The sequence below is a fragment of the Copadichromis virginalis genome, linkage group LG3, assembly GCF_057382275.1.
Source record: "Copadichromis virginalis isolate Kocher_CV1m ecotype Utaka linkage group LG3, C_Virginalis_male_GT1.1, whole genome shotgun sequence".
Taxonomy (NCBI): Eukaryota; Metazoa; Chordata; class Actinopteri; order Cichliformes; family Cichlidae; genus Copadichromis; species Copadichromis virginalis.
The window spans coordinates 11,421,246-11,432,492 of record NC_140620.1 but is presented as its reverse complement, the minus strand read 5'-3'; positions in this window follow the sequence as shown (position 1 = coordinate 11,432,492).

Here is an 11,247-nt window from a genome sequence, read left to right as displayed (position 1 = left end):
CCCTTTTCCTCTTCATTTCCATCATCACTCTGTTAGAGACATAGAAAGTCCATGGTTGTATTATAGTACCACATTTTATTCAATTGTTATATTTTCCATTAAAAGATGTAAACCTCATAAAGTGTCTCTGTTGCTTCCTCCTCTGTAACAGCTGTCAATGTTTCTTCATTATTTTCCTGCAGTAAAGAAATAAACAACATTGCTGTTCTACTGTAAACTCATGTAATCTGTGGAGTATTACTCACAACTGCATGTTGGTCTGGCTCAACAGGAGGCTGCACCAGATGCAGAACACCATCACCATCAACTGATAGAATATGAGGTTTATACAGGTCACTTATAACTTACAAGGGACCAAATGGCAATTAACAAACATACCAAGCACCTTACACTTCATTGTCATTATGCTCTCAAAGACAACCAAGACTGAGGGAAGGCAAAATCAGTAGGAAAATAACTTCACTACAAACAAATTCATTATGGTAAAGAGTTTATCAAATGAATGAGCAGCACTGCAAAGGTGACTGTGAAGAAAGGATGTATGCACATCATGTATTATTTTGAATTTACCTCTTATGTAGGCACTTGTGTCTTGCGGGGTTATTGCCTCAGAGGATGTCCCCGCAGAGATGCCTTCAGCCACAGGGGGCCCACTGTTTTGGCTGAGGGCAACTGCTCAGCCTCTGTGAGTGGTGGTGGTGGAGGACCCCCACCTGTTTTTCAGGCCTCCGCTTTTTTTCTGTTTGCTATAACGGGCCACATTTGAGCATACAGAGTAAGCAAATATGTACTTGTAATGTGCTCAGATAATTTCAATAAGTGCTTACAGAAAGAAAATTAATGTAGCCTCTAACTGCAATTGATTTACATGGGACAAACAGACCAAGCACTATGGCTCATAATACAATTACACCTTACCTGTTTGGACTATATTTTTATATTTCATTTTTACTTGCTGCCAGGAACGTTTGGGGCCTGTTGGGTTGCACCTGCGCTCACATCACATCACAAAATAAAATGTATAAAATAAAAAATAAAATATAATAAAATAACGTGTTAAATGGGTGGAAATCCCTAGATCGAACTTTCTACCTTCACCTGTGCAGTAAAGACTGAGAGGAGAGCTGAAACCAACCATTCAATCAGCAAGCAGCATCAACACCTGACCTTCATTCAGACTCTGTTATTGAAGATGTTGTTGTGTGAATGAAATGAGTGAAATGATGTAAATATCCAAATATGGATCTGGTTGTGTCGGGTTACATTAAAGGTTCCTGGGCAGGTCGGCCAATGAGGATGCAGCCTTTTGTTTGCCTTGAGCAAAATATTTTAAACATATCACTAACATCAAAATTCAAAAAAAGAACTTGTTCAAAATAAGAGAAATTTACAATTTGAACAATTTGATCTCCTGACTTTGAACTGTTTTCATTAAATATCCGATTGAGATCATTTCATTCAGTTTTATGGAGTAGTGATGAAGGGACGCTCCGGTGCGTGTCCAAAAAAAACATCACAGAAGGACTGTGCCGAGGCTTCATTTGTTTGGCCAGAGTTACATGATCAGTGACATCCAAAGCTTCATGTAGAACATAACTGCATCTGTAACCTGTTGAATGGTTTATAAGGAAGTTGGTTATTCATGGTATTTGATCTTTCCATTGATCATTCTATTGAGAGATATGGAGCCAGCGAGGAAGAGAGGAGGCTCTTACATGTGGGAGTATTTTGAGTTGATTTTGGTCTGCAAGAACAGACAGCTTTCTGTTCAGAAGCATTCTCCATAATGTATTTTCATCTATTGTATTTACCAATATCAAGAAGTCAGAAGCAAAGAAAGACCACACAATGGCACGTGTTTAAATAAGGAATGTTTATTCATCAAATGTATTTATTTAACAAATAATTTTTCACCCAAAAATTACATGTTCAAAGCAACACCAAGGTGACCCAGTATCAGACAGAATTGTGAACTCTACTCTGTAGGGTGGGCAGGCATAATGAAGCAGTACACTTTTATTTGAAGATTCAAGCTGTTATTCATTTGTTGGCCACCAGATGTCACCAGAGAGGACTGTATTAAAACGCCTCGGGTAATGAACCGTTTTTAACACAAGTTTCAATGCTTCAGAAAGCTACATTTGGCCATCACTACCACAGAGTGTTTAGATTTCCTGTACATGCAGGAGGAGGAGCAGGGAACAGGTGTGCTGTTGGAGGAGGGATCAGGTGACTGGAAACAGTGGGAACATAATGAGGCCACCTACAGGGCAGGCGGGGAACTGAAATCATACGAGATGCTAGTGATCCGTGACTTTAAGAAGATGTCAGAGATGAAACGAGTCTTTGTGTGTTCTCCAAAGAAACAAGTCCAACCAGTCCCATCATCGAAAATAAGTCATGTGACCTCAGTAAGGACCACCTCCAGGAGACTTCCTCTAAGACAGGGACTGTTTAACATCCTCATCTTCACTCTAATGACACCTGCTGAAGCTCATTTTAATAGTTTTGCAATTTTCATTAGTTTTTATTTTTATTTAGTTTTGACTTCAGATTTTCAATTTTATATCAGTTTTAATTAGTATTTACCAATTGCATGCTAGTTTAGTTTAGTTTTTATTTTTTTGAAAATCCTTAGTTTCAGTTTAGTTTTGATTAGTTTCAGTTATAGTTTTAGTTGTGTTTTTTATTATTAACCTTTATTTAACCAGGAAAAGTCCCATTGAGATTAAAAACCTCTTTTTCAAGGGAGTCCTGGCCAAGAGGCGACAACATGTTGAAATTACAAAGTTATATACATATTATAAGTAACAATTACATTTTAAAAACATTTTTCTCTGACTCTCTCAATCTGGACTTAAAAGTATTTAATGAAATAAGATCTGCTATCTTCCAGTCTTTTTGCATCATGTTCCATATGAAAGGGGCAGCATAAGTAAAAGCCCTCTTTCCCAGTTCAGTTCTGACAAATGGAACATTGAGCAAAAAAAGATCGCTTAAACGCAGGCTGTAAGAAGCAGTACTTCTCCGTGTGAGCAGATCGCAAATGTAGGTGGGCATTTGTCCAAGCAGGGCCTTATAAATAAAGATGCACCAGTGAACAAACCTCCTGGAGGACAACGAAGGCCATCCCACTCGAGCGTACAGATCACAACAATGGGTCAAGGCCCTGCAGTTTGTAATAAACCATAAAGAGGCATGATATACTGATCTTATGAAGACACTGGGCGGAAGCATTCATGTACAGCAGATCACCATAATCTAAAACAGATAAAAATGTGGCATTTACAAGAGGCTTTTTTGTCTCAAAAAAAAAGCAAAATTTGTTTCGAAAGAGTTTTTTCACAAGATTGTCTATGTGAGATTTAAAGGTCAGAGACTCATCAATTAAAAAGCCAAGATATTTATACGTATGCACCACTTCTATGAGGTTTCCCTCAAGAGTGGACACCAAAGGGACAGTTTGAGGAAATCTCTTCATGTTTGAAAACAGCATTAGCTTTGTCTTTTCTGCATTGAGAACCAATTTCAGCTCCAGAAGTGTGTGCTGAACCACGTCAAAAGCTTTCTGCTTTTGCAATAATTGCTGTGTTTGCAATAATTAAGTGTAACAAAATCCCAGTTTCATCATATCAGTCATTCTCTTCTGCTTATCCTTGGATATTTTGCTATTCCAGCTACCATACCCTGCACCCTGGACAGGTCGCCTGTCTGTCGCAGGGCTAACACGCAGAGACAGACAACTCACATTCCCACTGTTACATCCCCAGGAGGATGTCTCTCCTCCCTATTAACCCTTTGTTTTGTCCAGGCTCCACCTCCTCTGTCCTGATTGGATGCTGCGCAGAGTCCGGCTAATTGGTAATCAGCAGAGCACTATTTAAGGCCTGTGGAGCTGTGTTTCTGGGCCCTCTGGCCATTTTGGTTGCCATACTTGTGTAGGCCTTTGTATCTTGTATGAGCATTGTTGTTTTCTTCATGTTCAGACTGCTTGTAGGGGAGAGCTGCCTTTTGTTTTGACACCCTGTTTTCTCCTGTTTATGTGTTGTAGGTAGGTTATGGTTATAGGTTGTATATTTTTGTTTCTTTTGGAGTTAGGTAAGTTTCTTTTATTTCTACGTCAGGGATGTTTTGTTTGTTATGTTGGCCTTGGCTCTCCCTGACGTTATACCTCGGTCTGAACCCAAATCCCATCACCAGTATTAAATAAACCTTCTAAAATTACCATCTTGGCTCCTCCTTCTCTATCCACATTTATGTTCATCCCTTCAACCCCCTAGACTAGCCAGGGGACGTAACACCCACCTATGGGTTCTTTAAATAAATAAATAAAGGCAGATGAACAACCATTGATACCAGGCAACTATAAAATGTATATCTTGGCCCCAATGAGACTATTAACTCTTGCAGCACCGGGTGTTCGTAATTTTGGTTCAAGTGAATTGATAAACTTTTTGAAGGCAATTGACTCACACAGTTATGTCGATATCCCAGTCCTGTTGTCTCGGGATGCATCACGCTGCCTTGCCTGGGGTTAGCTTCTGTTTTCTGGGGATGAGGGTTGAGTGTTGTTGGGAGAAAACCCTGCAAAATAAACCCAGGAGGAATAAAGACACAATGAGACAAAGTTACTTTTTTATGCTTAACGTGTACACGGGTGAGCTGCTGAAAACAACCCACACCCATGGACAGTGGCTTGGCATTTTTATAGGCACAAATCACAGAGACAGTGAGAACAGGATAAGAAAATAATAAACAGATAAAATAAACAACTCCATATATGGTGCTAGTCTCGTCAGCAGAGAGCTGGGATAGATAAAACAATCTGAAACAATATGTCCTTGCTGGGAAAGTCTAAAAAGACACTTCTAAACTAATCTAAACACAGACAAAGGGCATCTTTGTACATTTAAAAGAAGGTAAAGAAACATAGAATCATTTTTCCTCTAACAAGTGTGCTCCCTTACCTTCTCAAGGTAAGCTAGGTTAGCCTTCTTGTGTGAGCTTTTAAAGTGCACTTTAAGGTTTGTGGGATTTTTTTCCCTTTAGAAATGTCTCTCATAATTTGTCTCTTTCCACTACAAGACACTTGCTTTATCCAAAACACAGTCATATTCAAAGTAATCCCAAATTGGCCATGGCACTTTCTCCTGACTTTTCCTGACATGACAACTCGACTAACGTACTGCCACCTGCTGGCATAATTAGACAGCAACAAAAAACTCTGGAAACTAAACTTCATTTTCACCCTTGACTATTGTATGACACGCACACATCAATGAAAACTAAACACATTTTTGCTATAAATTCAGTTAATTTTAGTTAGTTTTGTGAACACTCATTACAGTTTTAGTTAGTTTTCCTTTTTTTGTTTTTATTTTTATTTCCGTTAACGAAAATGTTTTTTCACTTCTAGTTTTCGTTAACGATAATAACCTTGGTCTTAACGCCCTCGCCATGCTTTCATAGAGAGCCACCTCCTTCCTACCTCCTTACACCTTACTCAATTAAACACAGGCTGCAACAACACACATGCAAAAAATAAATGAAATAAATAAATAAAATAAAAATACAATTCAATAAAACTCAGTAAAATTCAAATAAACATTAAAAAGCAGTTAAAATGACAATCAATCTAATTGAAACGGTTGCATGTTATGGACTTGGCTCAAGGATTCATAGTTTAGATTTAAAAGCACTTAATAAAATGAATTCAGTCATTTTCCATTCATGCAGGTTGTTCCAAGCAAAGGGTGCTAAATGAACAAAAGGTCTTTTACCAAATTCAGTTCAGGCAAATTAAACAGAAAGCAAGAAGTAACCATGTGGATGAAGAGAATACCGACCAGCATGTTTCATTACAAGAAGGGAACATATATAAGAAGGTAGAAACCCAAGTATTGCCATATATACATATATATACATATGTATATATATATAAAAAAAAAAAAAACACCCAGCACGCCCCTGCGGGCGGTTTATCCTTCAAGCTCGGGTCCTCTACCAGAGGCCTGGGAGCTTGAGGGTCCTGCGCAGTATCTTAGCTGTTCCCAGGACTGCGCTCTTCTGGACAGAGATCTCCGATGTTATTCCCGGGATCTGCTGGAGCCACTCGCCTAGCTTGGGAGTCACCGCACCTAGTGCTCCGATTACCACGGGGACCACCATTACCTTCACCCTCCACATCCTCTCGAGCTCTTCTCTGAGCCCTTGGTATTTCTCCAGCTTCTCGTGTTCCTTCTTCCTGATATTGCTGTCATTCGGAACCGCTACATCGATCACTACGGCCGTCTTCTTCTGTTTGTCTACCACCACTATGTCCGGTTGGTTAGCCACCACCATTTTGTCCGTCTGTATCTGGAAGTCCCACAGGATCTTAGCTCGGTCATTCTCCACCACCCTTGGGGGCATCTCCCACTTTGACCTCGGGACTTCCAGGTTATACTCGGCACAGATGTTCCTGTACACTATGCCGGCCACTTGGTTATGGCGTTCCATGTATGCCTTGCCTGCTAGCATCTTGCACCCTGCTGTTATGTGCTGGATTGTCTCTGGGGCATCTTTACACAGCCTGCACCTGGGGTCTTGCCTGGTGTGATAGACCCCAGCCTTTATGGATCTTGTATTCAGAGCTTGTTCTTGTGCTGCCATGATTAGTGCGTCTGTGCTGTCTTTCAGTCCAGCTTTGTCCAGCCACTGGTAGGATTTCTGGATATCAGCCACCTCCTCTATCTGCCGGTGGTACATACCGTGCAGGGGCCTGTCCTTCCATGATGGTTCCTCGTCTTCCTCCTCTTTCTTGGGTTTCTGCTGCCTGAGGTATTCACTGAGCACTCGGTCAGTTGGGGCCATCTTCCCAATGTATTCTTGGATGTTCGTTGTCTCATCCTGGACTGTGGTGCTGACACTCACCAGTCCCCGGCCCCCTTCCTTCCGCTTAGCGTACAGCCTCAGGGTGCTGGACTTGGGGTGAAACCCTCCATGCATGGTAAGGAGCTTTCTTGTCTTTATGTCAGTGGCTTCTATCTCCTCCTTTGGCCAGCCTATTACCCCAGCAGGGTACCTGATCACGGGCAGGGCGTACGTGTTGATGGCCCGGATCTTGTTCTTACCATTCAGCTGACTCCTCAGGACTTGCCTGACCCTCTGCAGGTACTTGGTGGTTGCAGCCTTTCTAGCGGCCTCTTCATGGTTCCCATTTGCCTGCGGGATCCCCAGGTACTTGTAACTGTCCTCTATGTCTGCAATGTTGCCTTCTGGTAGTTCAATCCCCTCAGTTCTGACTACCTTCCCTCTCTTTGTTACCATCCGACTACACTTCTCCAGTCCGAACGACATTCCAATGTCATTGCTGTATAGCCTGGTAGTGTGGATCAGTGAATCGATGTCTCGTTCACTCTTGGCATACAGCTTGATGTCATCCATGTACAGGAGGTGGCTGACAACTGCTCCGTTCCGTAGTCGGTATCCGTAGCCAGTCTTGTTAATGATCTCACTGAGGGGGTTCAGGCCTATGCAGAACAGCAGTGGGGACAGAGCATCTCCTTGGTAGATCCCGCACTTGATGGTGACTTGTGCTATGGGCTTGGAGTTGGCCTCTAGTGTTGTACGCCACATCCCCATTGAGTTCCTGATGAAGGCTCTTAGGGTCCCATTGATCTTGTACAATTCTAGGCATTCCAGTATCCAGCTGTGGGGCATTGAGTCATAGGCCTTCTTGTAATCAATCCAGGCAGTGCACAGGTTGGTCAGTCTGGTCTTGCAGTCTCGGCTGACTGTTCTGTCTACCAGTAGCTGGTGTTTTGCGCCTCTGGTATTTTTGCCAATTCCTTTCTGTGTCCCGCTCATGTATTGACCCACGTGCCTGTTTATCTTAGCCGATATGATGCCTGACAGGAGCTTCCATGTGGTACTGAGGCAGGTTATTGGTCGGTAGTTGGAGGGGACCGGTCCCTTCTTGGGATCGGGACCGTCCGACCTTCGGTTAGCCATTCCGGGTGTCTCTCGTTAACTAGCAGCTGGTTCATTTGTGCTGCCAGACGCTCGTGGAGTGCAGTCAGCTTCTTTAGCCAGTAGGCGTGAACCATGTCGGGCCCTGGTGCTGTCCAACTCTTCATACTGGAGACCCTTTCTTGGACATCTGCCGCTGTGATGGTTACTGGACCCTGTTCAGGGAGGTCGCTGTGGTCTGCCCTCAGATCCACTAGCCACTGAGCATTGCCGTTATGGGTTGCGTCCTTCTCCCATATTCTTCCAGTATTGCTCCGTCTCCAGCCTTGGTGGTGCTGTTCTCTTATTATTGTTCCCTTGCCACTGAGAGTACACCTTTGCTGATTCTGTGAAGAACAGCTGGTTTATTCTCCTGCCTTCTATCTCTCTGGTGTACCTCCTCAAGCGGCTGGCCAAGGCTGTGAGTCTTTGCTTGGCAGTTTCCAAGGCCTCAGGTATGGACAGCTTGCTGTATTTCTTATGCACCTACTTTGTCGCACCTTTCTGCAACTCCGTTAGTTGGCTAACCTCCCTCCATGCTACTTTGATCTTGCCCTCTAGCCTCCTTCTCCATGGAGGGTACTGCCCCTTGTGGCTGTTCAACTTGGGGAAAAAAAGTATTTAGTCAGCCACCGATTGTGCAAGTTCCCCCACCTAAAATGATGACAGAGGTCAGTAATTTGCACCAGAGGTACACTTCAACTGTGAGAGACAGAATGTGAAAAAAAAATCCATGAATTCACATGGTAGGATTTGTAAAGAATTTATTCGTAAATCAGGGTGGCAAATAAGTATTTGGTCAATAACAAAAATACAACTCAATACTTTGTAACATAACCTTTGTTGGCAATAACAGAGGTCAAACGTTTAATATAGGTCTTTACCAGGTTTGCACACACAGTAGCTGGTATTTTGGCCCATTCCTCCATGCAGATCTTCTCGAGAGCAGTGATGTTTTGGGGCTGTCGCCGAGCAACACGGACTTTCAACTCCCGCCACAGATTGTCTATGGGGTTGAGGTCTGGAGACTGGCTAGGCCACTCCAGGACTTTCAAATGCTTCTTACGGAGCCACTCCTTTGTTGCCCGGGCGGTGTGTTTTGGATCATTGTCATGTTGGACGACCCAGCCTCGTTTCATCTTCAAAGTTCTCAATGATGGAAGGAGGTTTTGGCTCAAAATCTCACGATACATGGCCCCATTCATTCTGTCCTTAACACGGATCAGTCGTCCTGTCCCCTTGGCAGAAAAACAGCCCCATAGCATGATGTTTCCACCCCCATGCTTCACAGTAGGTATGGTGTTCTTGTGATGCAACTCAGTATTCTTCGTCCTCCAAACACGACGAGTTGAGTTTATACCAAAAAGTTCTACTTTGAACATGTCTGGCACTGCGGGATTTGATTCCCTGCTGTTGTAGTGTGTTACTGATGGTGACCTTTGTTACTTTGGTCCCAGCTCTCTGCAGGTCATTCACCAGATCCCCCCGTGTGGTTCTGGGATCTTTGCTAACCGTTCTCATGATCATTTTGACCCCACGGGATGAGATCTTGCGTGGAGCCCCAGATCGTGGGAGATTATCAGTGGTCTTGTATGTCTTCCATTTTCTGATGATTGCTCCCACAGTTGATTTTTTCACACCAAGCTGCTTGCCTATTGTAGATTCACTCTTCCCAGTCTGGTGCAGGTCTACAATACTTTTCCTGGTGTCCTTCGAAAGCTCTTTGGTCTTGGCCATGGCGGAGTTTGGAGTCTGACTGTTTGAGGCTGTGGACAGGTGTCTTTTATACAGATGATGAGTTCAAACAGGTGCCATTCATACAGGTAACGAGTGGGGGACAGAAAAGTGTCTTACAGAAGACGTCACAGGTCTGTGAGAGCCAGAGATTTTCCATGTTTGAGGTGACCAAATACTTATTTTCCACCCTGATTTACGAATAAATTCTTTACAAATCCTACCATGTGAATTCATGGATTTTTTTTTCACATTCTGTCTCTCACAGTTGAAGTGTACCTCTGGTGCAAATTACTGACCTCTGTCATCATTTTAAGTGGGGGAACTTGCACAATCGGTGGCTGACTAAATACTTTTTTGCCCCACTGTATATATATTTTAGGGGTGCAACGATATTCGTATCGATATTGAACCGTTCGATACAGTGCTGTCTGTGTTGAGCGCTCAGTGGATCTGTGCTCGACAGTGCAGCCTAGGCGGAGTAGTCGAACGCAGATTCACTGAGCACAGGGCAAGCTAGCGAGAATGAAGTTAAGCTCTCATTGCAACATGGCAAATTGAACCTCCCCCACCCTCATTCATTCACCCTCTTTTCCAAAGATGAGTGATTCCTCGATCAGATAGATTTATTTATTTTATTACTTTGTTGTTTTAGCAACATTAAATCTAAAAACTGTACTTTTGAGTTAAAATATATATTTATAATTTCAATAAATGACAAATTTATTAAAAATATCTAACCGTGACACCAAAGTGTCGAACCGATCCGAAATGTGAATTTTGTGTATCGTTGCACCCCTAATACAGGGAGTGCAGAATTCTTAGGCAAGTTGTATTTTTGAGGAATAATTTTATTATTGAACAACAACCATGTTTTCAATGAACCCAAAAAACTCATTAATATCAAAGCTGAATGTTTGTGGAAGTAGTTCTTAGTTTGTTTTTAGTTTTAGCTATTTTAGGGGGATATCTGTGTGTGCAGGTGACTATTACTGTGCATAATTATTAGGCAACTCAACAAAAAATATATATATACCCATTTCAATTATTTATTTTTACCAGTGACACCAATATAACATCTCCACATTCACAAATATACATTTCTGACATTCAAAAACAAAACAAAAACAAATCAGCGACCAATATAGCCACCTTTCTTTGCAAGGACACTCAAAAGCCTGCCATCCATAGATTCTGTCAGTGTTTTGATCTGTTCACCATCAACATTGCGTGCAACAGCAACCACAGCCTCCCAGACACTGTTCAGAGAGGTGTACTGTTTTCCCTCCTTGTAAATCTCACATTTGATGATGGACCACAGGTTCTCAATGGGGTTCAGATCAGGTGAACAAGGAGGCCATGTCATTAGTTTTTCTTCTTTTATACCCTTTCTTGCCAGCCACGCTGTGGAGTACTTGGACGCGTGTGATGGAGCATTGTCCTGCATGAAAATCATGTTTTTCTTGAAGGATGCAGACTTCTTCCTGTACCACTGCTTGAAGAAGGTGTCTTCCAGAAACTGGA